Below are 24,193 nucleotides of genomic sequence, written 5' to 3' on the forward strand. Positions count from 1 at the left end.
ACTTTATGTTATGTGTGTTTTACCCCCATTTAAAAAATAGTTATGAATACACACAGTTAAAAAGGCAAAGGACACAGAAAGGTATCAACAAAAAATGAGACTTCTCCCCCACAATTCTCCATCCCCCAGAAGCTACCATCGTCACTGGTTTCTTGTGTGGCCTCACAGAAACTTGCTGCTTAGCGTCAAGCATAGGACTAGATTTTGAGAGAATCATGTAATGAGGCAACAAAACCAGATTGGCCCTGTGGAGGCTGGGGAGGGAGGAAGGGGCAAGGGAAAATGATGCATGAAAGAGATGGGTGGGTGAAATGAGGCTGGTGGTGACCAAGTTTTAATTCAGAACATTTGTGTAAACTCTTCTTGCCTGAATCTAATGCCATGCTCTTCCATCAAGGATAGGGCGTGGAACTGGGAAATTGTGGGAAGCAAGGAGGAGAGAGTAAGTTCCACAGAGTTGTCATTTGCTGTAGTCCAGAGGGAGATAGCTGTGAGTAATGGGGTGAAGTTAAGCAGAGAGGAATTTAGGCTGGGAAAATCAGGACAAATTTCACAATGGGGAGAGTGCGTAGACGTGTCCGTGGGGACCTAAGGGAAGCCTTGCCACTGGAGAAGCTGAAAGCAAGACTTGACACAAAGCATGAGAAAATGGATGATAGGGAATTCTCCCTGGGGGTTGGTGCAGTGACCTTAATCAGGCTCTTTCCTCCTAGCTCTGGATTCACTGATTCAATCTCAAATGATCCAAGGGAGAAAAACAATTGCTTGGAAAATGGCCTTAGGGAATAATGGCTATTGACAGCACATATTGACTGACTTTGCCACACAAATGAACTCCATCCATCCATCTATCCATCAGGTCCATCCAGCTATCCATCCATGTATTCATCCATTTAACAAAATTTTTCAACATCTAAGTAATGTAGAGTATTGAAGGAACTTTAGATAGGATGCTAAGAAAAGTCATCTCAAGAAGGAACATTTATGCTGAGACTTAGGAATTAGAACGGAATGAACTAGGGAAGAACGTTGCAGACAGAGGGTATAGCATGTGCAAAGGCCACGAGGTGTGCAGAGGCTTGGCAAGTTTGAGGGCCACAGAGATCCATGTGGCTAGTTAGTAATAAGTGCTGAAGAGACTTTAAAGAGGTTTAAGATGAAGAAGCAGGCAGGAACCAGATTACTCAGGGGCTGGTGGGCTCTGGTTAGGAGGTGGAATTTTATTCTCAGAGCAATGGGATTTGGATATGGATTTTGAAGGGCCTTTTGTTTTTGCTTTCAGACTTGTTGTTGTTGTTGTTGTTGTTAATGCTTTCTGGTCTGTACTTTTTGGAAGTGATTTGTGGTTTTCACACTGAGGTGGGGAGGATGTTGGGTACTTTTACGAAGTATCACCAGCTGTGGGAAAGGCACATTTGGCACTGAGGCAGGGCTGGGAAAGGGACCTAGCCTGTCCTGTATTTTTGCTTTTACTTCAGGGTGTCTGGATCTTTAGGGGGAGACCCATGGTATGAAGGGAAAAGTATTGCCTCCGGCCAATCAACTTAAATGGAAAACAAAATATAATAGTAGCTGTGGAGGAATAAAAAAATTGGGATTTAATCATGAAAGCTGGAAGTCAAAATTATGTATATAGTTTATATCAAACATTTTAAGTTATAATTGCTATTATGGTCTAATTCTTAGAACAAAAAAATCATCTGTTATTTTAATTTTTTCCCATATTTTTTTGGCAAAATTATATTCTGGCACCAAATATCTTTTACTTTATATTTGCTTTTGTACAATTATAAGAGTTGTTCATTTCTGTAAAATTGGGACTTGATCAGTTTCATACAAGCCTTTCTTAATCCTTCGATTATTGGATTGAATCTCATAAAATTCCTTTTGTGTTTTTCTCTGTCTTTTCTCTTTTTCAGTTGGTCCAAGGATGCAAAATCAGTGGTTTTGAGTGTAATTTGAGCGTTTGTTCAACATCACTTCAGTTGAGTTCATGAAACCCCGTATCTTTTGCAGAAGTTTCTGTTTCATTTTTCAGTTGATTTGCACTGGGGGCCTCTATAACATTTGACCATCAGACTTAAACTGTTGATAACACGCATCAGGGATGCATACTACTTGGAATGGATATTTGAATGGGGACCAGTTTTATAAATGGTCAGTTCATTAGTGAATCTTTGCAAGTTATGAGGACTTTTTTTCTCTATGCAAACTCAAAACTGAAAGTACTCAAATAGCAAATATTTGTATAGTGCATTTCCTATTAAATATGTGAAAAGTGGGTCTAGCTTTGGAGAGGCACAAAGGGTACAGAATGCAGTGGCTTTCAGTATCCTCTCATTTCTAGTTGGGTTTAGGTTTGAGTGTATCATCTGCTTGAGTGCAAGACACGCTTCATTGCCAGGGCGTACATTCCCCTCAGTGCACTCTTCTTATAGGGTGGGAATGGGGGTGGGGTGGAATTCATCAGAGCTGCCTGGGTCAGGCAACTTTGCCTTAGAAAACACCTTGGAATTTGGGCTGAGCCTTCTGGAAATCAGTAGATCTAAGTCAGGTTTAAGAAAAAGAAAAGATAAAGTTCTCCATCTTTGTTAAAATAAATTTACTCAGAGAATATTGTAGATGTTGATATTCATGGCATGTCCACTTTGCCACTATTGACATTTTGGGCTGGAAAATTCTTTGTTATGGGGGCCTGTCCCATGTGTTGTAAAAGGTTCAGCAGCATATCTGGCCTCTACCTGCTAGGTAGCAGTAACACATCCTCCTCCTATTTTTGTAGCAAAGTGAAAAATGTCTCCAGATATGGGCACATGTCCCTTAAGGGGCAAGATGCCCCTGGCTGAGAACTACTGCTCTCAGGATGGTACAGAGAAGCAACAGTAGAAAGGTTGTAATGTCTACTTTGAGTTGTAGCCAGTTCGGTTGGTTCTGAAAATGAGTCCATTCTTTGGAGCCAGGTGAGGGAAGTTTCTGCCTCTGATTATCATGAACCAAATGGGGTCCCTCCTGTGTGAATTCAGTGGAGCGAGTCTGGTGAGAGAGGGACCCCGGGAAGCTTAGGATTCCCAGGCAGGTGGGACTCCAATGAAGTGGGCCATGACAAACAGTAGGGAAGAAGGAATCAGGTGGATGTTGTCCATGTCCCCGAGTTGTGGGTAATGTGAGGGCCAGGCATTTGGGCCATTTCTTGCGGCTTACCCTTTTTCCAGCAAGTTATGGTAGTTTCGGGTTTTAGGCCATTATGGAAGCTGCTCTTCCTACTCTAGAGACTCTGGCCTTTGTTATATCCTTCGAAATAGGACTCAGTCTTAAAGATCCAGCTGAAATTTAGGTCCTCCATGGAGCTTCCTCAACCACCCTGGCTCACAATGACTTCTTCCTGATGAAACCCCATACATTACTTATTTACTGGAGCTTTCATTTGGGTATTTAATCAAAGAAAGTCTTGTCATTTTAAATTTTAAAAATAAGCAAGTATGTGAGCTCCTTTTAGGGCTTAGGTTGTATCTCCTTTGTTATCCTCCATGATACGCAATGTAGTACAAACTCATAGTAGGTGCTCAGTAAATTCTAAGTGAATAGGAGTGAACTGAAGTAATGGTGATCGTTCCTCTGCCCCAAGTTGTTTACATCTTCCAGGTCCTCTCCATCTACTCCTGCTGTAGCCCGTCAGATAGTTTAAGGAGACAGCACATTGACAGTTCTGCAAACACAAAAAATAATTTAGCTCACACTTAATTTTTATCACAAGGTAAGTTTAATATTTTCAAGCATGGCAATTTTAAGTTTTTTACATTCTTTCTGTTCCTCTTAATGTCATTTTGGCTTCAAAGGATATAATTTTGAAATTATGAGTACTGTTGGACTTATTAGTATTTCTTCTGTGTTTATCATGTTTTAAGAATTGTTGATGACTAAATGTCATTTTTATAATTTTAAGGTTCATAACAGCTCAATTACATTCAAAAACAATAATATTATGTATCTTTGAAATAGCTGTCATGTATCTTCTGGGTGATATGACATATTGTTAGATATTTTAAGTTAAAAGTTCTGTATCCAGGCCAAGTTTCAAAAGATGAGGAACAGACTGTTTTTATAGACAAGCAGATGGATATAGTCCACTTATGACAAAGCATATTACCATAACATAACTACGCTTGGAAATTGTGTGGCTTCTCAATTCAAAAAATAAACCAGTGATCAGGAACCTATCTTGAACACTTTTTCTTTTTTTGCTTTAGTTATATCTGGTTTCATTCTGAAAACAGCAAGACAGTCTGACAAGTTGGAGGAGGAGATACTACCACTAAACACAAACCATCCAAGGCAGTTTTCCCACATTCTTGAGAGATGCTTTCTCCAGATCAGACTTACCGGCTATTTGATTTTTTAGAACTTAAGCTGGGTTGGAAGCCCTCCATAGAGGGCCATTGTTTTCAAAATGGAGTTCTCCAGGTTAGAAGCAAAGAGGGCTCTCAAGAATGACTTCAGTGGGTGGTGGGAGGGATAGGGGAGTGTTCTGTAGCTCAGCCTCAGCCAGGACGTGTGATTTTATTTACTTTCGTTGGCTCTGTCCTAGTCAATTAGAACTGGTTGGACATCACCTCCCCCTTCATGGAAATGAGATGCGTTGTAGTTCGGTTTTCCTCTTTGGAGATTTTGTGGGGCCCTCACTGGGGGTGGGGCTAGCAAGGAGAGCAGATTTATTCAGTCAAGGATTCTCCGAATTATTTTCATGCAAGGAGGTCAGATTCAGGTTTTGTCATTCTTTTGATCTGTCCCAAACTGGTACCAGAGATTTTCATCTTGTTATAAACTTGATGATCTTCCTTCTGCAAAGAAACGAGCCGCGACTTTTTATACTTATTCTAACAGTGTCATGTTCACAGGTATGAGAAAATTTTCCACGCATAATGATGTCACATGTGGGGCCTGAAGCATAGCCACTGTGACCCTTGCCCAGGGGTCCCCCTACTGAGTGTGAGTTGTTCACATAAAGTGATAAGTAGCCCTTGTACCTGGAGAAACCTTCCAAATCCCATTGAGGGGTCTCTGCTTCACGGGATCCAAAAGGATCTCTTGGTGGCTCCACAGAACAGCCCTTCTGTTCACTCAGTGTTTTTAAAAATGTTTGTTTATTTCTGAAACAGAGACAGAGCATGACTGGGGGAGAGTCAGAGAGAGAGGGAGACACAGAATCCGAAGCAGGCTCCAGGCTCCGAGCTTTCAGCACAGAGCCTGACATGGGGCTCGAACTCACCGTGAAATCATGACCTGAGCCGAAGTTGGTCGCCCAACCGACTGAGCCACCCAGGTGCCCCTGTTCACTCAATTTTTATTCATCATCCAAGACTGACAAAGTTCTTGGCTATCTTTGAATAGATCAAATTTTCTGGAGTTCCGGAGACCTCCAGAGATGGCCAGCATATATATATATATAGAATTGGAAGCATGACAAAGCCAGGCCTCAGGAAGCTGACATAAATTCCAAGGCAGAAGAAAAGCATGGGGAGCACGTTTCTTCTTTTCACCTCAGACCTGTGTGGGAACGGGGACACTGAGCCAGCTATGGGGACCTAGCTCCAGAGCTCACTTAAAAAATGTTTTAACATTTACTTATTTTTTGAGAGACAGAGCAGGAGCAGGGGAGGGGCAGAGAGAGAGGGAGTCACAGATTCTGAAGCAGGCTCTAGACTCTGAGCTGTCAGCACAAAGCCCGATGCGGGGTTCAAACCCACAAGCCATGAGATCATGACCTAAGCTGAAGTTGGACGCTTAACTGACTGAGCCACCCAGCCACCCCAGGAGCTCACTGTTTAAATCAGACTCTTTATTTGTTTTAATGCCACCTCTTTCCCTTTGCTACTGATAAAGCCAGCCCTAACCAAGACTCCAGGAGAAGGAGAGAAGTTACTTGAAACTTCCTTAACAATTCATCTAGTCAGGCCCACAGTCAGTGTTATTTAGATGCTTAACAGTGAAAAAAATACTGTGGAGAAAGATGGACCAAGTGTTCTACACTTGAAAACTTTGTTTTCTTGAGAATTGTGGAATTCGGTCCTAGAAAGAACTTACAGAGCTGCTTCAACCCAGTGGTTTTCCAAGTTCTAAAAATCTTCTGGGGGCATGGTGGGGCAAGAGGAACTCTGATTTACCCCAAAACACTCTTGAATTTCCCTGTCTGTTAGGCTTGGATTGGGGAAAGGGTTCTGCTTATCGACATAAGCTTGAAGTGTAACCTTCATATTTTACAATGGGATAAACTGAGGTCCATGGGCCTGAAGGAACTTAGAATGGAAATTTTTGGATCGTTTCCCATTTCATCTTTGGCAACGTCCCTGTAATACTTTGAATGCTATTTTTGGATTCATATCCTTATCAGTTATCAGAGATTATTTCCCCTAAGTAAATCTGTCGGACACTATGAGCAAGGGAATAGTGTGCTGCACATTACACTCTGTCTTAGAAGAAAAGTTCCTATCTTCTGTTTGCCTATCTTTATGAAAGCAATTCAAACTGCACCTGTTTAAACCCTTCCATAGAAATGTCTGAAAGGTAAACAGTTGGTTTTGGAGCAGCTACAACGTGGCATTGTTTAACATGGCAGCTTATTGATGGTCGTCTTTAATTATGGCCGTGCTGTCAACCCCTGAAGTCCCTGTTCTTTGTTGTAGATCCGATATGACGTTTGAGGTTTTCAAAGCTGCAGAGATGAAAGAATCACCCGTCAAATATTGCTCATTCCACTATGCTTAAGGAGGGAGGAGGGGACATTGCCCGTGAGGCATGCAGAGCCTGGGTGAGAACACCAATGCCCTCTCTGCTTTTAATGACAACCTGGAGTGGGGAGCCCCAGTTGACTCTGTTTATGGTGGAGGAGGGCCAAAGCTGGTGGAAACCGAAATGATTTATTCACTAATGGTAAACAAATGTAGGGTATGGTTACTGAGCTTCGCAGCGCTGGTGGAAAAGCTGGCTGTCTTTTGCCCCTAGCAGTTTGCAAATTAAAGATGCAAAGCTCAAAACAGACCCATCAAGCTTTCTGGAACTTCTCTCTAGCTCCTTTTTTTTTTTAAACATTTATTTTTGACAGACACAGAGTGTGAGTGGGGGAGGGACAGAGAGAGACAGAGAGACAGAGAGACAGAATCTGAAGCAGGCTCCAGGCTCTGAGCTGTGAGCTCAAAGCCGGATGCGTGGCTCGAACTCACTTACCATGAGATCACCACCCAGGTGCCCCACTCCCCAGCTCCTTCTGTATCCTTTGTGTTCAGTCTGCTAGAGCTGTGTGTTCCTGGGTCTTCAAATAGTGCTGCTAATCTGGGCCTTAATGATGGACTTCATCCCATCTCAAACCAAAAGTATTCATTTAGGAGGTTGTTTCCATCTGGATCCTACTGTTGAGGTGAATTGTCACCATCCCTCCTTTATGGCTGTCCCCTCACATCTATAGCTGCCACATCTACTCTCTGGTCCTACAACCGCTTACTTTGTTGAGGAGTTGGCTCTTCAGAATTTAATTTGTAAGCCCCTCTTTTGGGTACCATTTTGAGTGGGGGCTCACTTCCTGCCACCCCTATGTTCTCCCCTTTGAGAAGCAGTATTGCCTAATGTTGAGGGCATGGCCTCTGGAATGGGGGCCAGAATGTGGCTCTTGGCCTTGCTACTTACTAGTTCTGTAACTTGGACCAATTAACTCCTCTGGGTTTGTTTCCTCATTGTAACATGGTAATAATAATAGTATCTGTGCTGCGGAGTTGTGAAGACTAAATGAATTAATATAAGAGTAAAGCACGTGCTGTAAATATGTGTTACTTACAACAGTGCCCAGTACAAAGCAGGTGCTGCAAATATGTATTGCAAATTTACATGTAACACACATACATTATATAACATGTGCTATACAATGTATAATGTATAATTTATTATAATGCCTTCATCTGGTGATAAGCTTTGCTCATCTAGCTGGGAAGGGGGTGATCAACAGACCGTTAGTTGATTCACTTATGGACAATCCACCAAATCCAGAATGATGATGAATCCTGTTTCTTTTTGCTGTATTTCTTAAGTGTTTGAACTTCTTCCTTCCCTCTGCTCTGTAAGTGTACTAGCTGACTTTAATACTAGCTCACTAATGGGTGAACATCCACATTACTGGAGGCCAGATTGTGTCCTGGGACACTTGCCATTCTCCACATTCTCTATAGCCAGTGAGTATGGGGCAGGCAACCGTGGGCAGTTTGGCATTGTACTGATGGTGGTGAGGTTTGCAGACACAGAAGAAGACTTGGTCCCTGACTCCAAGAGCTTTCAGTCTAATTGGAGTATCAAAATGAACGCTCGTAAATGTTTAAGAGCAAAAATCAGCTGGATACAGAGATTAGTCATTGTATCCATTCTCTTATAAATCCATTCCAGGATTGAACTAGAGGAAAGGTAAGAAATACATGGGGGTCGTTGAGGCCAATGCTGAAGACCATGGTTTTAAACAAATTTAGCCATCCCCTTGCCCCAGGAGGGAAGAAGATCTAAGTGGGAATAAGTTGTCCTATCCATAGCAACAAAGGAAGTTAACATTTATCTAGTAGCTACTATGATCAGAGCACTGAACTAATCGTATATCTATGATCATCTAATCTTCATAGCTACCCCGTGGGAAAGGTGATATTAACTTCTCTCTCTCTCTCTTTTTTTAATGGTAAGAGAACTGGGGCTTTGGGATAAAAAGTAACCAGAGGCACCTGGGTGGCTCAGTTGGTTAAGCCTCCCACTCTTGTTTTTTGCTCAGGTCTTGGTCTCACGGGTCGTGAGTTCAAGCCTTGTGTTTGTTTCTGCACCAACGGTGCAGATCCTGCTTGGGGTTCTCTCTCTGTTCCTACCCCGCTTGTGCTCTCTCTGTCTCTCTCTCAATAAAGAAACATTAAAAAAAAAAAGGCAACATACAAAGCGTTATAGCTGTTGAATTTGCAACGTTGGGAAATTTTAACCTAGGTCAGCATGCCTCTAAAACCTGGTGCTCTTTCCACATCTGTAAGAAAAGGACACAAGCTACTGTTTTTCTTGGTTCCCTTTTGGATAAATTAAGCTGGAAAACATTCACATTCAGCCCCTTTCTCCCTCTGTTCTACCCCGGTAAAAGCAAGAACTAACTCCTACTGGCTACCACATTCTCCTCTGAGACCAGTCGAGAAAACAGCGATGTTATCAGCGAAAGCCTCATGACACTACCCAGGGGGAACAGGAAACCTCCCAAACACCCATGTCCAGGCCAAGCAAAGCTTTGGGAGAAATTCCTGGGACATTCTGCAAGAGCAGCCTAAAAGGGCTTTTGAGCAAAAACGGAACCTAAATGAAAACACTGTGTGTTAGCCCCAAGCCCATAAATAGTGTTTGGACTGCAGAGCAAGGGCACGAGGTTTGCAGTAGTAGCCAAGCTGGACTGGTTGTGACACATCAACCCTGAGATCTCAGTGGTTTGACCCCAAGAAGTTTTATATTCTCGCCTTCTGTGCAGAGTGAGGGTTAGTGTCGGGGGAGCTCTGCTCATTCATGGTCATTCAAGGTTCTAGTTCTGACGTTTGGTGACTGCCCCACCTGGATCGTGAGGCCACCAAGGTGGCGTGGGAGGAGCAGTGGGTTGAAGAGTGATCCTCTCAAGTATATTTCCACCTGGAACCTTAATGTGATCTTGTTTGGAAATAGCATTTCTCCAGTTATAATTACTTATGGACCTTGGGTTGGGGTCTAAATCATACTGGATTTAGAGTGAGAGCTAAGTCCCCGAACTGGTATCTTTATAAAAGAAAGAAGAATGAGATTTGGACACAGAAGAAGACGGGGTAGAGACAGAGGCAGAGTTTGGGGTGATGCAGCCATATCCTTGGACCTCAGGAGTTACTAAGAGCTGGAAGAGGCATGGAAAGAGGCTGTCGGCTAGACCCTTGGTAGAAGGTGGCCTTACACGTTGATTTTGGATTTCTGGTATATTCATCAAAGCGAGAGAATAAATTCCTGTTGTTTTAAACCACCAAATTTGTAGTAATTGTTATCGTCCCCTGTGAAGCTAATATACAAGGTCTACACTAGCATGTTTTTAAAGACCAGGCCTAGGAGTGGCTTGCATCTGTTTTTTCATGTATTGACCAGAATCTGAACTAACTGTAAGGGAGGTTGTCAAATGTCTGTGTGCCCAGGAAGAGGACAAGGAAACAAGATTTGGTGAATGTATAACATCACCTTTGCCACAGTTATACTGGGAGTGCACACGGGGAACAAAGGACGAGAATAGATTAGAGACCTACCCACTCATATAGACGGTTGCAGGAGTCAGACAGTTCACACACAGGGTCACTGGAAGTCAAAGCAGGACAGCAATAGGCTGGCATCAGGAAAGGAAGACAGAAAGCCAGAGGACACAGCTCTGAACACATATATTGGCAATCCATAGTCACACCACAGTTCATAGGAATGAATCAGTAGAGTCAGGTAGAAAAGCAGGGATCCACACCAGCCAATTGGGTATGAAGCGTAGGTTCTGAAGCCACAGGTCCTGGTGCTGGGTGGTAGGGGGGTGGGGTGGTGGCTCATAGCCCCTAGTTAATCAGATACTCAGATATTGCTTGAAAGCAGTCAGCATATCTAGCTCCCCTCCCAGAGGGAATGTCAGGATAGTCTTTTTCATCTCTGTCTCCAGTTTCTTGCAGAGTAGGTGACCAGTGAGTGTTTGTGTGTCTGGTCTTTGATCAGGGTCATGTTTCTAAACCATGGACCAGATCACAGCAGTTTCAAGCTCCAACTCCCCATTGTTTAAAGGAGTAAGTCTGAAATCTATAGATGTCTTGAACTTCCCCTTGTCCTTGCCAGAGCATGTGATCTCTCCCTAGCCTCCATGCCTTTGTACCTGCCCTTCTCTTGCCATGAATGGCTTTCTTTTTCCTTTTCTGCCTGGTGAGGACTTGCTCCCCTTCGTGGCCCAGTTCTCATATCCTGCAGGTGAAATCTTCCCTGACTCCCTAGGTAGTCACACCCTCCCTTGTTGGCATCCTCAGCATCCTTTGTACTTAATTTATATCGTACAGCAATACTGAAATCATTTCTTTGTCTGTTTGCCCCATTCCACTGAATTTTGCATTTTTCATTCACCTCCCTGTCCCAATGTCTGGCTCCTAATAACCTCCAATAAATTTTTATTATGGAAGAAACATCAGTTCTACCTGGTACTTCTTCCAGACAGCTGCAGAAGCAACCACTAAGAGTTCTATGGAATGGGGATGATACTATGATTATTGATTAATTAACTGATTATGATTTATTATTTGCCATGAGAAATATAGATGGGAGAAATAAATAAGGAAAAAGATAAAAAAGGGCTGGAGTATCCCATTTTGGGAGAACAACAGTAGCAGCAGCCAACATTTCTGTATTGATTTAAAATAATCAAGTATTTTAACATTCACAGTATCTTATTTGTTCTCATTGTAACACAATAAGGGAAGTAGGACTATTATGACTGGTCTCATTTAAAGCTGAAGAAATTGAGATTCAACATGTAACTTAAGGCTTATGCAGTTGTACGGATACTAAGTGTCTGCATTAGGAGTCAAAGCTTAGTCTTGTAACTGTTAAGTCTTGGGTTATGGAGTAGTCTTGAAAACAAACAAGTGAGTAAAGATGAGAAGAAAGGGGGAGAAAATTAGTTTAGGTAAGTGGCTTTGTTAAATGAATATTTTTTAATATCCACGAATAATTGTGCAATGTGGTCAGTACCATCCCACCATGTGGATGGGAGAACAGAGGATGGGGGAGGGAAATTGACTTGCTCCAGATCTCTCAGCTAATAGACAGCAGAGAGGGGATCCAGGCCCAGGTTTTCTCTCTCTCTCTGAAGCCCCTCTGTCTCTGTTTCTCTGTCTCTCTCTGTCTCTACTCTGCTGCTTGGGTCACCTGTTGGGCCCTGGGATGACTGAGGGGAAGGTTCTGCCCATGCCCCAGCTGTCCCCCCACCAACTCTCCCACTGCGGGAATTTGTTGGAGGATCAGAGCTACAGTTATTTTGACAGTCTGTTCCTTGTGAGACCCACACGTTGCATCTTGGCACCATCTACAAGGAGGTATTTTGTTCCCCGAAATGATGCATCTTGAGGCTTTGTGATGGCTCAAGTCACAAATAGCTTACCTTAATCCATAATTTTCCCACTTCTCTTTAAGGTAATGTTTTTCATTTAAGAAATAAAAATAAGCAGAATAATCCTGCTGTGAGAATATGTCTGCATTCTATGTATATGTGTGGTGCTGACCAAGGTGGAAATATACCTTATAATGGATTCGAAAAATTACCTTTTCTTTTTAAAGCTCAATTTCTGTCTCTCATGGTCACTTGGTTTCTATCTGCCATTCCCTGCCTCTTTATTTTTTTACTCTTCTTTCTCCTTAGCAGATGGGATAAAATTGTTCCTGTTTTTTTTTTTTTTTGTAGGTGATTTTTCAGATGCTTCTTCCACTTTGTATTTAGTCACTTAAGGTCCTGTGAGGACGAAAGAAGGCCAGTGCTTTGCGTGTGAGGTCTGCTGGGCTCCTGCAGCTCAGGATGGAGAGACAGGGGGATGTTTCATCCTAGGGCCTGAAACTGCAGGCTCATGAGCTCTTTTTTTTTGTTTTTGTTTTTGTTTTGTTTTTTCTCTCAGTCTTCCCTTCCTGTGCAGTTCCAAGTAGGGTCAAGGTAACACAAGGGTACTTTTAAGAAGAGAACTGGGGCAAAACTACAAACAGATGTTCTTTGATAAGTAGTGAGGGAAGAGGGTCCGGCTGAGAGACCCATTGCTTTCACTCGTGGAGAACATTCAGCCAAGCGCCTGCGTTTCAGTTTTATTCTTTGCTCCCCTTTGGCCCGGGAGCCACGGCATACCTGCTGTTGCTCTCCAGCCTCTTGCTAACAGTGGCATCTGCTCAGTGTAGCCATCAAGAATTTGAATGTCAATATCTTTGCCTTGAAATGAATGGAAAAGTATTTGTCACTCAGCGGCAATCATTCTTCAAATAAAAGGTTAGCCAGACAGGGCCCTTAATCAAAGAGTCGGTCTTTTCTGTCAGCAGTGCCTTTTAAATAGCAATGATGAAGGCTGGCTGTCAGGGTAGGACTTGATGAGCGAGATGATTGATCTGCATAAATCATTTTCTTTTAACATTGTCAGTGAAGAGTAAATTGGTGGGACATTTTGGTATTAGTTGTGTTGAAATTAATATGCAGTATCCTAGGTATGTCCTCCTTCATGCTGTCCTCATAAAAGAAGGTAGAAATTAAAAAGGGGCTTTTAGGCGTGCATTGTCCTAACAAGAAAGTTGCAGCATCCTTACTGCTGTGGTCATCATCTTGCATGCTAAATTCGGAAGTTGAGTGTGTAGCACATTTTACAAGCTCCAAAAGGAATCTAGTTAATTTGGGAATTAGCTAGAGTCAGTAGCATTTAACAACCAGTAAATCTGTAAAGACTCACTGCTCAGAGGGGGGGGGGGAAATCTAAGAATGGTTTTTGTTTTTAAAGGATAGAGCATCTACTGCCCAGCATGCTGTCACAGAAATAGCCTTAGTTTCAGATCAGGTTTTGGCTTAAATCCCCATGCTTTTACTCCTAGGTGAGTCTCCTTGACTATGAGACTTAATCTTTCTGAGCCTTTTTTTTTTTTTTTTTTTTTGTCTTTAAAAAGGAGAGTCCATTCATTACATAGGAGGGTTCACTTTTTGGTATTAAAGAGAATAATGTGGGTGAAAGCACCAATCATACTATGTGACACACGGAGAGGAAGCACTCAGTAAATGTTAATTTCTTTTTTTTCTTCTAGTTGAACAAAACACTCAAAACCTAGAACCCTGGCTATAATGTCAATACCAAGGACATACCCTCATGGTTACAATAAATAATCAGCTGCCTGTTTTTGGTCACTCCTGTGCTTGCTGGGATTTCTTACGGCCATTTTATATCAAAAACATGTTTCAAGGGGCAGAAGGAATGCCTGATTGCTGCATATAGGGAATTAGGGAAGGAGGTGGAAGGAATGGGGGAGAAATGTGGTCAAGAGTGCTGAGAATTCTTTTTCTTACTATTATTCTCTGGCTTGTATGTCTGAATTCATATAATTCAACTTTGGAGTAGATGAGTAAAACCTATCCAATATCCTGCTGAGATTAAAAAGCAAGGCTGATAGAGCCAGATTGCTGGGTTCCGATCCCAGGTCTTTCATGTATTTGCTGTGTGACTGCAGGCAGGATAGTGATTGTCTCTCTAAGTCTCAGTTGCCTCACTTCTAAAATGTGGACAGTCATAGTACCTATTGCACAGTGTTAGGATGATTTATTTAATGTAATTAAAAAATATGTAGAAGAGTACATGGTTTGCACCTGTTAACTATGGTTACTTATATGCGTAAATGGTTGGTTGAGAAAGGTAGATCCTGCTGAAATTCAAGTGGGTCAAAGGTATCAAAGGAAGAAACATATTTAGATGTACAAGTCCATGATAATGGTATACTGGGATGAAATGCTTGCTTCATTTTGGAGGAATTGGGAGCCGGGATGATTATAGAAACATCCCTATTGCGTAGCTGGACTGTAGGTGTTGTGGTACTTACTGACCAATAGTCTTGCTCTGTGCTACCCTTTCCTCACTGTAGGAATGAAATCTGATTGAGATGGTCTTATGGACAGAACTAACACAGAAGAGGATTTTTTTTTTCCTGGCTTAATTAAAAAAAAATTGATTAACTATCTAACTTGTTGAGAAATAGGTTTTGTAGGGTCTTGTGGTAAAGAGTCTTTACTTGCTGTATTGAATGCAAAGGTTAAAGGAATACTGTCTACTTACCCAGGTTCTCCAGGTGCATTCTATAATGGTAAAAATCCACATCGGTTTCCTAGTGGGCAGAAAGCATGGGAATGTGGGAGCCTCTGTGACATGTGTAGTGCGCACCCAAATAAATTAGCAGGTATTGCCAGAAGAGTATCTCAGTTGCTTGGACATTTGAGTTATTTCTATTCCTGGAGATGTGCATTTTTTCCCCTCCTCAGGTATATTTTTTCCTGACATGACTAAGTTGTATTTGAGCTTGGTGTTCCTTTCCTTTCCTATCATCTCAATTTATTTCATTTTGAGCTTTTGGTCTCTTTCTGTACAATGAGAAGTTGCTACTAGAGGATTCAGAGATCTGTTCATTAGTGACACTGTGGAAGTGCACCAAGGGGTCTGGAGGCAGCAAAGGTCTTCCCATTCTTGGCTGGGCCAAGAATGGAGGATTGATGTCTCTCTAGGTTCAACTCCTTGATAACGTTACATTAAGCATTGAGCATGGTCACTGTGTTGCCATTAGGAAGATACTGTGAATTTATTCTGTATCTCCTCCAGGGGCACAATGGCTACATTGAAAATTTCTGGAAAACATCCTCTGCTACTCTGACTTGCAGTGCTGATGGACTGCAGAAGCCGTGAAATTGTCCTATTCAACTCCTTCCTGATTCTGCCCGTATTAGATAAAGCATAGCCTATGTTTTCTAACTGGCTACTTAATGGGAATTGGCCATATTGGGTATGATATTCTGCTCAAGATTAATGTCATGTAATGAAGATCTGAAACAAGGTGTTTAAGGGCCCCTCTAATGTTTCATTTATAGCAGTCTATCAAAACGATAGATATTTAGCCTTCTTTATTGGATATGAAACATTAATTTAAAGCCAGTGCTGCTTTCTGTTTTAAATACCAATATCCATTACATGTTTCTCGCTATAAGCATCTTTGACCCCTGGCCTCCGCTTCATCAACCATTGTGAAAAAATCTGCCACCACCTCCCAGGGGACACATGTCATACACTTAACCTTAGGTTATGATTCTCTGGCACCTTAGACAACTGATCAACCCTGGTCCTGACCCTGCTTGGACCTTTGCAGACAAGGAGCAGGATCCATGAATAAATATTTACTGGGCATGCACTATGTATACATAGGTACAGTGGACATTGGGAGGGTTGGGACATTGATGGGCACTAAGGGGACTCAACTTCGCTGATAGTAAAATGCTGGAAAAGAGATATCTTAGCACATGGGGCAGCCTTATTACTCTTGAGTTGGTTATTACCTTTTTTTTTTTTTCCTGTTATGAGCTGATGAGGCCTAGAAATATCTGGGTAACTGTTTATAATGTTTTCCTATTTTTGACGGTACGAAAATGTGGATTTTTACCAATTCCAGTGCATAGGAGTCATCAATTGCTTAGCCTCCAGGAGCTCCCTCTTGCCCAAGAGCCCTTAGTTTCATGTTCAGGGCTCTTGGACAAGTGCTCACGCACCTCATTAGTACACATTTAATTAACATTTTCTGAATTGATGAATGAGAGAATGCATAGTTGCCACTTTTCTCCTTATCCCTGAATGCCTTTCCTCCTCCCCACTTCTGTTTACTCCTCTTATTATTCATTAGAAGTATATTTGTTTAGCACTCATTGTTAGCCATTTTCTGGTATGCAATACCTTCTTTCTAATTGTTTTCTTGCTGAAATGATAACCTTTAGAGCCTGGCTGCAGACCTATACCTTCTTGACCCGTATTCTCTGTGTGACATTTCCATTCCCCTTTGCTTTTTCTTCTCTGAATTCTTAACCAGTAATGTCTGTATATGTGTCCAATGCTTGAACATAGATAGAGGTTCCCTGATATTTTTATCTGTGTATATCTCACATCTGATTTTTCTTTTAGATTGTGGTGTATTCAGTAGGGACCTACACTTAGTACCTCTTCCATGGCACACACCCTGCTTTTGGGCACACAGGATGTGTGTAGAGCCTAGTGACTTGATGTGGTCTACAAAGATGCATCCTAAGTGAACTTGGCAGGGGCTCCTGGGTGGCTCAGTCGATTGGGCGTCTGACTTTGGCTCAGGTCATGATCTCACAGTTTGTGAGTTTGAGCCCCGCATCGGGCTCTGTGCTGACAGCTCGGAGCCTGGAGCCTGCTTCCAGTTCTGTGTCTCCCACTCTCTCTGCCCCTTCCCTGCTCATGCTCTGTCTCTCAATAAAAAATAAAAGTTAAAAAAAAATAAGTGAACTTGGCAGTTATTCAGTGTAAGACAAGGCAGAGAAATGTGTCACTATCAGTGTAACCTCTGTGACCAACTGAGGAATGTGACCATGAAGACCTTACTAGATTCATTTGTGCTCTCCCAAGAAGTTTCCTAACCACCAGATTGCTGTCTATAGCCCTCTCTGTGACAGTACCTGTGACGAGCCCAGAGACTCGAGTGGCTCCCATGTTTTGGTGCTCCATTCCATATTTGGTTTGATAGGCTGTCTTGTATGTCCTTGTCCCAGTCTCTGGCGTCCCCTTAAGTGGGACACCTTAACTGTGGAGCCCCAGCTGTGAGTCTTGCTGCTTTCACTCTCCATTGGGCAGGCTTCATGGGAGTTTCCTGGACTGGAGACATGGGCCTGGCAGTACATCCTGTGCTTTCCCCATCACCTGTTGTGTGTTTCCCCCAAGGCTTATCTCAGGAGGCCTTTGAATCTTATTTGGCCAGAAATCCTTCTTGGCAGTTTGTGAACTTGGTTGGACTCCAGTCTATCTTTTTCATTTCCAGGACATGCCCACATTGTTGATTTGTGTGCCAGGACTGTGATTTCCCTTGGTCTCCTTTTTTTTTTTCCCCACTGTGATCCGTGGATACTGTTGTAAGAATTGGCAACTTGGAAATATTTAGTAAGGGCCCAACCACTTGACTCATTAAAACTTTTTTGGCTTTTTTTTTAAATTTGAAAATAATACTGGAATAAAACATTTTTATTACAAAATATACAAGTAATAGAGATAGGAAAGCAAAGTCTGAAGCTTTCTGTATTAGTTGGGTAGCATGTAACAGAAAATTGAAACAACAGTGGCTTAAAATAAGAGTTTTCTTTCCTTTCCAATGAGAGGTAGGTGGGCCACAGCCCTCAGGTTAGCTTCACAATGTCAACAGGGATAAGTTTTCTCCTTTCTGTACCTTCTGTCTTGTTGCAGCACCATCATTTTCTAAGTTGCTTCCTAGCCCAAAGTAGCTGTTGGAGTTCCAGTCCTATCATCCAGATTTACAGCAGGAAGGAAGAGGGGGGAGGGCACAGGCTTGCTGTCTGTCCCACTTTAAAGGAGGGACAAATTTGTGTATATCTTATTGCTCACTGGTAGCCAATCATAGGCCAAAACCAGCTCATCCTTGGTCATGAGACCAGTTGTTAGATTCTCAGGGATTTTCTGTGAGCCAGTTAACCTCAACTTGGTAGCTTGAAGTTGGCCACAGGGGAAGAATTTAAACGATAGAAATTGGTAACTGTGAGTTAATATTTACCAGCAAGCAATCATCCCTGATGAAGGGCCGGATGGGGAAAGCAATACTTAATCTGGGTGAATTGTCACCCAGAATAAAATCAGAGTTTTGTTGCAAAGGGAGAATAATGCGTAAGCAAATCCCTTTTTGCCACATTCCCCCTACTTTGTATGGATTTCCCCTTTTCCATAGCATGGGTCTACTTCCCTCATTTAGGCCATTTATTCTTTTCTGCTTTTCAAATTCTGCAACAGTAAACATCTTCTTACATATATATTTCTGCATCTAAGCTAGTGTTTGTGGGCAACAGTTTGTTTGAAGTGGATTTCATGGGTCAAAGGATGTGCCCACCGCTTACCACTTTACAAAGAGCACTCACCAGATGGAGGTCTCTTTTCTTCTAATACAGTGTAGTGGAAAAGAATATGGATTTTGGAACCCGACATATAGGGTGTGAACACTCAACATTTCCTAGCTGTGTGTGACTTGGCCAAGTTACTTAACCTTTGTAGGCTAAAATGGGGGGATACTGTTTGCCTCTGTAGGGGTTCTGTGACAGTGAAATGAGACTGTCACTACAAAACACTTACAGAAGAGCCTGACAAGTTACTAACCCACAATTAATTGCAACTGGGGGCTTCTGCACATCATAGAGAAGTGAGCTCATACAAATGCACAACATAGAGAAAGAAGGATAAAAACATGAAACCAAGCCTTGAATGTTAAAGCTAGGGCCTTTCTGAGTAGTAGAGGTGAGTATCAGAAAGGAAAGGAGTGGCTGTTTGATACATAGATTGGAAATTATTCCACTGACCCAAGGGGCAGGTATAGGCTATTTGGTTAGAAAAGCCTCAGAGTAAATCAAGCAGGTCTCCAATTCATAAGTGCTTATTATAAATATATTTAAAATTATTTTCATGACTATTCAGTTTTACATTTCTTTAGCACATGAGATGCTTGAGTTGTGAAAGTTGACAAAAATCAACATAAATGTTCTTTTTCTCCCCCAACTGTATTGAACACTGCACAGATGTGTAGTTAAGTATTTATTATGAACATGCAAATATTGATGTCCCTAAGGCCCATTCTTTGATTTTCAAACTGCTGCTGCTATATTTGGAATTGTTGATTAATACAGGTCTTTGCTCTGACACACAGCATGTCTGACTTCAGGGCCACTGAGAGAAGTAGTAAGAAAGGGGAAGCCAAAGCTTGAGACTCAGAAGGCTGGACAGTATTTCAGGATGGGAGAGTTGCTTTGGGAAAATGGCAGCAGGCAACCAAATCTATAAGATAGTTAATGATGTGCCTAGCACAGAGCTTTGCACATGGTACGTTTTCAGTAAATCTTTGCTCATTAAAAGAAAATTATGTGGAAAATAACCATAATGAAATAATTCTTTCACGCTAGACCCAACATTTCTCATTCTTGGCACTATTTTGGGCTGGATAATTCTTGTTGTGGGAGCTGTCCTGTGTGTTGTAGGGTGGTCAACAACATCTCTAGTCTCTGCCCTCTAGGTGCCAATAGTGGGGCCCTCCCCAGGTTGTGATCACAAAAAATGCCTCCAGATATTGCTAAATGTCTCCTGTGGGGGCGGGATGCACATTGCCTCTGGTGAGAACCACTGGGCTAGAAGAAAAGAGCTAATATATATTAAATAATACACATGTGCCACATGTTTAACTCATTTAATCCTTGCAACAATTATGAGTTGCAGGTGTTGCTGAAATCATTTTTGCAGAAAGGAGAGGTGGAAAGAGGTTAAAAACATGGCCCAAGGTTGGATGGACATTGCAAACGTGATGTTCTTTTGCCTGTATTCCTCTCCCTGCTAATACAGGTAGATGAACACATCAAGTACTGCGAGGGCTCATACTGTTTCTCTTCTTGGCACTAAAGGCTCAGACTTGGCTTTCTTATAAAAACACAAATGCACTGTTTTCAAAGAGTCATGGACTACTTATATTTGAGTCATTGATTTGATTGGTTTTATGTTTTGCAGAGTATGAACAGTGGAGGATCACAGATAAACAAAGGGGTATGTAGTCATTTTAGCTTTCTTAGGGCTGAAGGTCTCCAGAGAGAACTCAAAGTCCAAGGGGAGCTTGTTTTGGAAGGCACCTACCCAAGAACTGTGACATTGTCTGTGGGGAAGAGGGCTTCTGCTGCTCTGGTTTTTGGGGATGTTTAGTGAACCAAATGGGTTTCCTTTTGGGGGCCATCTGTCTGCCTTTATGATTTTATTGTAGTTTATTTAGATTTTAAACCTTGGTCCTAGCAAAAGGGGTTTAGTTTTGAGCTGTTGATGCTGATTCTGTGGGGTGCAATATAAGGCAAGAGCCTTTCACTTTCTACCACTTGGTGAGGCAGTGGTCCAGAGAAGAGAATTTGGGGGTATTGTTAGAATTACTAGCAGTAAAAATGATGACTTCCTGTAGCTACATGTGAACAGTGCACTACATTGCTTTCTTAATGGAGCTGGGGCATGTTGGGAGGGGGTCAGGAAATGAATAAAATTATTGTTAATTCCACCCCCGTTTATACCATCAAGAGAAAATAAACCAATAAAAGAACTAAATGTTGGCAATCCATAAAATTCCATAAGTGGTAATAAAGAAAAACTGAAACTATATTGATATACAACCAAACAAGGTAATTATCATTATTTTTTAATAAAGCCATTTATCATCAATAAATACCAACGGGAATAGGAAAAATTACAAGCACAACAATGCCATCTTCCATAATTATAGCTATTAACAATTTAAAGCATAATTATGTGAGGAAGAAAAACTTTTAGGGAAGCTTTGTGCTGTTTTCTGCTCAGAGAAGTCAAATTCTCACATTTCCAAATAGTCAGGATTCTGTAAACATTCCTGAATGCTTGTCCCAACTTAGAGTAGCTCATTTTCTGATGATCTTTAATTTGGGTCCTTCCTACCTCTCCATTTCAGAGTTGGCCAGCAGCCCTGGAGGAAGGGCTGGGATCCAGGAAAAGGCATATACGGTAATTATCTATCCACTTCCTAAATGTCACTAGTCAGGAGAACTTTATTTAGCAGAAAGGTTGGGTCGGCGAATCAGAGGTCTCGTTTATTTCATCTGAGCAAACCCTGATAAAGCAGCTACTATTGCCTAAATATCTATAATCCAGGCCCTGGGGGTACAGAGAGGAATTAAATGCTGTTTTTTGTTTTGTTTTGTTTTTGCCACTGTGCACCTTACACTCTCAAAGAGGGACTGCTTATCTGCTCTCAGTGTTGAGAGGCCAGGGTAGCAGAGTGGTTAAGAATATACCTTGGGACCTATGAGCCATATTCTAGCTCTGCCACTTACCACCTGTGGCACCTTGTGCAGATTAATTAACATCCTTATGCCTTAGTATCCATATCTATGAAATAGAGAGGATACTAGTACCCACCTATAGGATATGAGGACTAAATGAATTGATACATAAAAAGGGCCTGGCACCTGGTGAGTACCAGGTAAGTTAGCTGTCACTTAACCCCGTGGGGTATGTCCTATGATTAGGTACTTTGGGTCTGGTGCAGTAGCAGCAGTTTGGGTAGTTGGGTACATTGGGTCTGATGCAGTAATAATGTAGTTCTCTCTGGCTGGTGGTCATGGAAAGTGCTGTGGACTAGATAATAACTGTGTTGAATGTTAAAGGGTGAGAGAAATAGGAATGGGTATCCTACACAATGGAAACCACAGAAGCAAAAGTATGAATTCAGAAACTTGGATGTTACGGTATACCTGGGCACAAATAAACTGTATTCCAGCATGACAAAATTGAACTGGTGGCAGACAAGATGTGAGCCAGTAGGGTCTCTGATGTGGCAGAGTCTGGGTCATAGAGTCTTGACTTTTTCTTATGACACGGACCCTGTATTGAAAGATATTAAACATGAAGGTGATGGTTAGATTTGCAGTTTAGATCCATCTTGAGGGTAGAAGGCTGTGCTGGGGTGCTCTAACCAGTGGGATGGAAGCCAAAGGGAATGGTCAGGGTCACTTTTGGCATTTTTATGATTAGGATTTGTACCCAGTAGGGCAGTATTTCAGCAAGGTTATGCATGTTTGTTGGAAATAAACATCTAGATTGATTGATTCTCAGTTTAATTGTGGTAGTCATTAGTGCTCTTTGGCAAGCATCCCAGTTCTCCTCCACTTCCAGGCACATGTATAAACAAATGATAGGATTGTATTTTCTGGTCCCTTTGTGTGAATGTGGTCATGTGAATGATTCTGGTGCAGGAGTTGTAAGGAAAAGTGATGTGTTACTTTGGAACCAGATCATTTTATTGCTAGTGTAAGATCCTTCAGACTGGCTCATTTCCCTTATTAGAGTGACCAGCATCATTCCAGGTAGAGTGTGTTTCATCAGCCAGGTCCCACAACGAAGATGCAATAGAGCAGAACTCCCAGCTGACTCCTGATTCACATGGAGTATGAGTGAGAAAAACCTTGATGGTTGGGATGCCTGGGTGGCTCAGTCGGTTTGGCATCCGACTTCAGCTCAAGTCATGATCTCATGGTTCGTGGGTTCGAGACACGCATTGGGCTCTGTGCTGATAGCTCGGAGCCTGGAGCCTGTTTCGGATTCTGTGTCTCCCTCTCTTTCGGCCCCTCTCCCACTCAAGCTCTGTCTCCTTCTGTCTCAAAAATAAAAATAAACATTAAAAAAAGAAGAAAGAAAAACCTTGGTTTAAAGCCGGGGGTCAAAAAAGCAAACTTTGTAAAGAGCCAGCTAGAATATATTTTAGGCTTTTCCTTTGCAAGCCATACAGTCTGTGTCAAACCTACTGAAATCTGTTAGATACAGAAAATATGTGAACAAGTGGGGATGGTTGTATTCCAATAAAGTTTTATTTACAAAAAATAGGCTGCAGGCTACTCCTACTTCAGGCCAGTGGCCTAACTCCTACTTAAGGCATTAATAGTTGGGGCGCCTGGGTGGCGCAGTCGGTTAAGCGTCCGACTTCAGCCAGGTCACGATCTCGCAGTCCGTGAGTTCGAGCCCCGCGTCAGGCTCTGGGCTGATGGCTCGGAGCCTGGAGCCTGTTTCCGATTCTGTGTCTCCCTCTCTCTCTGCCCCTCCCCCGTTCATGCTCTGTCTCTCTCTGTCCCAAAAATAAATAAAAAACGTTGAAAAAAAAAATTTAAAAAAAAAGGCATTAATAGTTGGGGGCTGTTTGGTACTACAGCTTAATTGAACTAATCCCAACTAGTAATCTAGTTAGCTTTTCTTATTTTTTTTTAAGCAAATTTTATTTTATTATTTTATTTTTGCTTTTCTTTTTCAGTTCAGAAAAAAATTGGGTGAAATGAAATGCACAAATCTTAGATGTACTTTTCAGTGATTTTAATAAATGTGTACACTGTTCAACCACACCCTAATCAAGATACAGAACATTTCTATCATTCCAGAAACTTACCTTTTGCTCCTTTACAGATAGATAATCCATATACCCTTGATAGGCAACCACTGTCTTGTCTGTGGACTTCATATAAATGAGATCATGTAGTATGTACTCTTTTGGGTCTGTGTTTTTCAATATAATGTTTCTGAGTTTTACCCATATTGCACATATCAAAAGTCTGTTTCATTATATGAATATATAATACTTTTTTTTTTTAATTTTCTTTTGAATGTTTATTTTTGAGAGAGAGACAGAGCGAGTGGAGGAGAGGCAGAGAGAGAGGCAGACACAGAATCCAAAGCAGGGTTCAGGCTCTGAGCTGTCAGCACAGAGCCCGATGTGGGGCTTGAACTCATGAGCTGTGAGATCATTACCTGAGCTGAAGTCGGATTCTTAACCAACTGAGCCACTCAAGTGCCCC

The 24,193-nt window shown here is 41.9% G+C and overlaps 1 protein-coding gene across 8 annotated transcripts in view; it reads left to right on the top strand.

The window, feature by feature from the left end:
- Positions 1-24,193, top strand: part of LRMDA (leucine rich melanocyte differentiation associated) — a 1,033,502-nt gene that overhangs the window by 325,592 nt on the left and 683,717 nt on the right. The window lies entirely within an intron of this gene.

This window comes from Neofelis nebulosa, chromosome 13 (assembly GCF_028018385.1).
Source record: "Neofelis nebulosa isolate mNeoNeb1 chromosome 13, mNeoNeb1.pri, whole genome shotgun sequence".
NCBI classification, from domain to species: Eukaryota; Metazoa; Chordata; class Mammalia; order Carnivora; family Felidae; genus Neofelis; species Neofelis nebulosa.